Source organism: Vespa velutina, chromosome 5 (assembly GCF_912470025.1).
Source record: "Vespa velutina chromosome 5, iVesVel2.1, whole genome shotgun sequence".
In the NCBI taxonomy this organism is placed as follows: Eukaryota; Metazoa; Arthropoda; class Insecta; order Hymenoptera; family Vespidae; genus Vespa; species Vespa velutina.
In genome coordinates this window covers 3,370,930-3,377,081 of record NC_062192.1, presented here as the reverse complement: position 1 = coordinate 3,377,081, position 6,152 = coordinate 3,370,930, and the positions used below count along the sequence as shown (strand labels likewise).

At 27.8% G+C, this 6,152-nt stretch overlaps 1 long non-coding RNA gene across 1 annotated transcript; it reads left to right on the top strand.

The window, feature by feature from the left end:
• Nucleotides 1-5,370: 5,370 nt before the first annotated feature.
• On the top strand, nt 5,371-6,152 carry LOC124949206. Its single transcript, XR_007100992.1, has 3 exons — nt 5,371-5,481; nt 5,597-5,708; nt 5,885-6,152. It is a non-coding gene; the product is annotated as an uncharacterized LOC124949206 (long non-coding RNA).

Sequence of the window (6,152 nt, the reverse complement as noted above, 5' to 3'; positions counted from 1 at the left end):
TCTCTCGTTCTCAAACTCACTCTCACTTGAATACGCACGGTCCATGTAAAAGCACTGATTTTCTCTTTAGATAACCCGATCAATCGATATGGTAATTCTAGAAGATTCTCACTGATAAATACCAATGTCTAAACTTTATTACGATAAAATCGTAATAAATCGTATTTTTTTTTTTATCTTCAAGGAAAGATCATAGTTGTGAAATAATGTCAAGTATTTTCTTAGTACTATTACATTCATCGTTATTAAAATAAAATAAAAAAAAAAAAAAAGAAAAAGAAGAAGAAAAAAAGAAAAAAAAAAATGTATAAATCGAAAGCGTAGCATGACCGACCTTAATTCGAAGAACTTTCATTCCGATAAAATAGTGAAGACACGAATGCAGATCTACGCACAAATATTAGAGAAAATTAATTTCTTAGATGTACGATAAACCAAGAATAGTAAATCGAGTGACGATGACTGTCGACAAATCGTATTTCTTCTCCCCTAAAAGGCGTTTATGCTAATACTATTATACGTAACACGTAATGGTTTCTTACGGTTAACGGAAAGGAGCTGTTAGCTCGGAAATGTAAAACGGAAGTGCGTGCTAAAGGAACCCCGTGTTAGGCAAAGGATATACGTATGTATATACATACTTCTAACACGCGATCCTAATTCAGACGTTACCCTTATACACAAGTTTCATTTACTATTTACTACACATGATCAAAGTCAATTTTATATTTCCATCTGTAAATCAGTTTAAATATTATGATAAAGAAATGTTTATACAATTTAGTACATTACAATAGTACCAAGAAACTAAAATCTTACAACGAAGGTCATGTACGTTCAAGCATCAATCAATTCTTAAAGCGTATGTAGAATTAGTGAAAGATGTTTCTGCTTTATCTATTCCTTGAAAGTAACCTTGAAACACGTCATATGTCCCAGTCAAGTCATACATTACGAATGAACGTTCTATTAAATGTATGCGTAACACGTACGTATAGAATAATTTCTTACATTTCTCAAGATAACTTTCAATTATTTCCACGTATTAAACGTATCTTTTATCGATATTTTTGTTAATTAATTATATATCTACATAGGTATGTATTATTAATACAATACATATAAATGAGTTATTAAATATAATATAATAAATGAATTAAATATATACGTCGGATAAACTAATAGCCAATTATAAGAATTGAATTAATTTATTAAATAAATAAGAGAAAATTAATGACAACTTATTTTATATATAATCTAATAGAAATAAAAAAACAAAATTTTTATTTTCCATATATTATTATTGATTAATATTTATCCGAGAAATTCGAATGATGCATAACGAGTGTGATATTTCCTGCGTTATCTTATTTTCGATAAAACATTTTCCTCTTAACGTTGGATTACCGAGAACGTCGTATTCTCAGTTAGATTTTCTTCTCGGACAAAGGTCAGTGTGAAATGCGATTATAAGATTGTTTTGAGCAAACAATAAACTGACAATGATTCGATTTCTCGAGGAAAGATCGTAAAAAAAAGTGAGGGAAAAAAGATAAATTCTCAACCGCGGTCGATGGTTTCATCGAGCGACCGAAAATATCCGAACGAGGAGGTTTCTCCCTCGGGCAACGACAATTGAGTCAATTTAGAGAGCGGTTTTGATAGGTCGCCTGACATGTGAGCGCGTTACACGGCAGGTGTTCTGAAATATTACGCCCGCGTGCTACGCCAATTATCCCGGACGTCATGCCCGAAAGGCGTAATGGACGATTACTACCGACACCAAATCGCAACGCTTTTTTATTTGTCCCCCCCCTATTTTAAATGGAGTTCAGAGATCCTCCAAAGAGCATCGCTTATATGCGTTTTCTATTCGATAGATGAGAATTTCTTTTCCCATTATCTAATGTATTCGTGAACGACCAACGACGATTTACAATTAATAAAATTACACGTAATAACGTATATACCACATATACTTACTAATGTTATACTATATAATATTATTTATTAATAAGACAAAATTGTTCTTTTTTTTTTTTTGAGAAATATATTATTAGGTTGGAAACTATGAAACGGGCGTTGAATGAGAGTAAATAACTAAACAAAAACGCCCGTTTCATAGTTTCCAACCTAATATTATAAAATTGTAATGATATTAATTTTCTTACGAACGTTTCTCTGTATACGCACACATACGCACGCAAGTTGATCGTTCGGTGATTGATTCGATACTATTATTTAATCGCTCATTATATCTTTCGGTGATCCTTATTGATAAACAGAGGGCCATCCCCAATGTCTAGAAATCAAAACATATACATGTACTATTTATATTTATATTGTATTATGTGATCTTACAATGTATCGAATCTATATACATATATATATATATATATATATATATATATATATACACTTCAGGCCTTCCCCGATTATTAAAAAATTAATTGAAATATATTAAAAACAGATAGATGCCTTTTGATTAATATACGATTATTTGTATATGTCGATGTATGTGTGTGTGTTCGTAATCTGTTTCCTACGATCTTTCTTTACCGGTAATATATATTGGAATAGATATCGAAATTCAACATAAGTCAATAAGCCAAGGCAATAGAAGCATTAAGTGTTTCAGAGAAAATATAACTATTCAAATTTAATAGTTTAAAATCGTGAATTTATTTAACTTATTTCTATTAAAAATTTTCTTTTAAAAAGATTAATATTCGTTCTAATACCAATCGTTTAATTTCTTGTATAGAATATTATCAAAATGTCAAAGGTTACGTTTTCAATACTCGTTATTGCACTAATAATGTGCATCATTGTTCAAACTATTTTGGCTGCACCAACCTTACAAGAAAACGAAGAAGGACAATTAGCCGGATGCGGTCATCAGGCTGCTCACGTTAGTAAACTAATTATTTCTATTAATTATTTCATTTTTAATATGCGTTTTGAACATTTCTTATCACGATAGAATGTCGTATTTCATTCATCACTTTTTGTGGTCAATTTATTTTTAAATCTAGCAAGCGAGACTATACCTTTTTTTTTTTTTTTTAAATTCGTAAATATTTGAGCAAACACGTATTTATTCAATTACACTTTATCTCTTCGATCGAGTCACCGCTGTTTACGAAGTAAACGTTTGAATGAATAGAAAGTAATGAATACGTTCATCGAAAGCTATAAAGCTATAAATGATTATAAGAAAATTTGTCTAAAATATTTTTATTTTTAATGTTATAGTGTAAACGCAATTCAGACTGCTGCTTTTATCTGAGGTGTGATAGCTACGCTAAATTGTGTGTGCCTTAAAAAGAACAAATTAAAACAAAAACACACATATATACATAATTGGACATGTTGATTAATCTAATACGATTAACAACGTGTTATTGATATTCGTTATTAAAATATATAAATGTTACAATTATTATTATAAAAATGTAAAATAAAACTATACGTTTAATATCAATTACAAGTTTACTTCATTTAATCTTATAATTATCTGCCTTTATTTTTTCTTATTAATATTTTTTTATCAATAGGTATTAATATAGCATATAAAAATATGCATTCTATCTGTTTAAACCTTAACGGAAGAATTTTAAATGATGAAAAATTCAAAATGATTCCCTTAACTTAGTAGGTCAGTATCCTCTTTATCAATGCACGAGTCACGAGATTAAAATTTTATCTTATACGATATGATTACCAATGATATCGATTCAATACGCATTTGTGTTTTTTACTTTTTTGTCAAAATGCGTTAGAATCGTAAAAGTCCGTATAGGATTTAATAAAGTCTTTTTCAATATTTTGATAAGATATTTTAAGAAAAAGAAAAAAAAAATAGATTCCGTAAAAGAACCGCAAAATTAAAATTATCTGATCAACAAAATAAAACGAACTTAAAAGACTTTAACTGCATAATCCCTATTTATCTGATCGACGATATATAATTCTGGCTATTACTACGTGAATGAAAATAAATAGCACAAATATCATTAAACACGTTTAAATAATCAATCGGGATATCTGTGTTTCATGTAATCCGACAATCGCAAGAGTCACATTTAAATCAATGCAATAATATTTGCTTGGTATACGTATGCATTCGATAGAATAAATTTTCGTTTAAACGTATAAATTGGAGTATCATCATACTAATCATTTATACGTATCACATTAAATAAATAAATCAATGACGTTTTAAATATGTAATACTTACATCGATCAACCATAAAATATACGATTATTATATATTGATATTCGAATGTATATCATTATATATAGAAGACCTCGGCGAATATATGAACAATGTATAAAAATTGATATTATTTTTCATTCCGAAATAATATGGCTTTATGATACCGAGCGATAGGAACGCAATCTCAGTAATATCATCGTATGATTCTAAATCATACGTTTATTTTTCTTAGTCACAATATATAAAAATATTTTTGATTCTCCACTATCAGTGACTAAAGCAAATATACAAATACACTTTACGTTCAAGATCTTATCTATTTGCAAGATATAAATAAGATAACGTTGTTCTCCTTTGTGTATCAATCACTTGTTCGAAAGGTATACTTTTTAATACTATATATATGTATATATATATATATATATATATATATATATATATATATATATATACTATCGTAATAATAAAATATATAATATTATATAGATCATATCGGGATTGCTTCAAATACAGACAGAATAATTTTAGTTTGGAGCATACGTAAATATCAGGGAGGTTTATTAGATCTTTTTACTGATGATAAATTCAATAAAAAATCATACGAAATATCATTTATTTACTTTACGATCACATTTTTTTTTAATTTTCAAATTTATGTGCATATGTACAAGTGGAAAATTTCACAAATCAATAATCTCTTTGGATACCTCTTTTCTTTATATATTCATATAACGTAATAAATATATGCATATATATAAATATATATATATATATCAAATAATGTTTATTGATCAAATAAAATATTTATATTTTCTATGAAAAAATTGAAGTAATCTTTTGAAATAATTGAAATAAGCGTTCCTTAGTTCACAATCAGATCATAGATGGGCAAACATCATGTGAATCTTATCAAATTATCAAGATGATTGGAATTTCAAGAATAGTCTTGTTATTTCCGCAAATGCGGGACAATAAGGGGTAATTTACGTTAAAAAAAATGAGCGCAGCGTATATATAGCTTTATATAATATTTTTATACATACAGCATGTACGTGATATTTTACGATCGATGAACCTTGATAGATGATAATATTGTTAGAAAAATAATATGGTAAACAATATTTCTTTTTTCCCTGAAAGATATTAGTTAATAAAACACAATTTTATCTTTGTTTGTTTATATGGACACACTATAAATATGTCATGCTAACGCTAGAACGGTTTAGAAATCTTGTGACACATTTCCGAGTGAAATCTGTAAGGTGAGATATAATTCTAGGACGTAATTAAAGAACTTTGTACAAATTAATTAATTCTAATTCTTTAATTAATTTAATTATTTTCATAATTAATTAAAGTTATATATCTTTTTTTCAGAAAATTAAAAAAAAAAATAAAATAAAATAAAATGACTAAGCTTTTATTGCTTTTTTACTTTGCTCTCTTGACATTGACTTGTGTCATGGCTTGTTTACAACCAGGCCAGTCTGTAAGTATCTTTTTATTGGTGAAATAAAATTGTGATAATAAGTTATATATTGAAATAAAAAAAAAATTAATCAATTAACAAATCTATATGAAATTTTGTATAACATATGTGCTATTATACGACCATCCATGATTTTAGCTGTTTTATCGATAAGCTTTGCGTTTCGATTTTTACAGTGTTCCAACAGTAACCAGTGCTGTGGTTTGTTGATATGCAACCCTTGGGCTAATCGTTGCACAAAGGGTGGAAACTGGCCATTGGCTGACGCTAACAGTGATGGCAACCAGTAATCACAATGAGCTTACTGACATTTCCATGTTATTTCGTAGGCTTACAATCAAATATACATTTTTTGTCAATTAATCCTATACAATGACTTCTTTAATTTGACTTATTGTTTAATTGGAAAATATATATGTATTATTAAAAACAAATTTTTTTTTT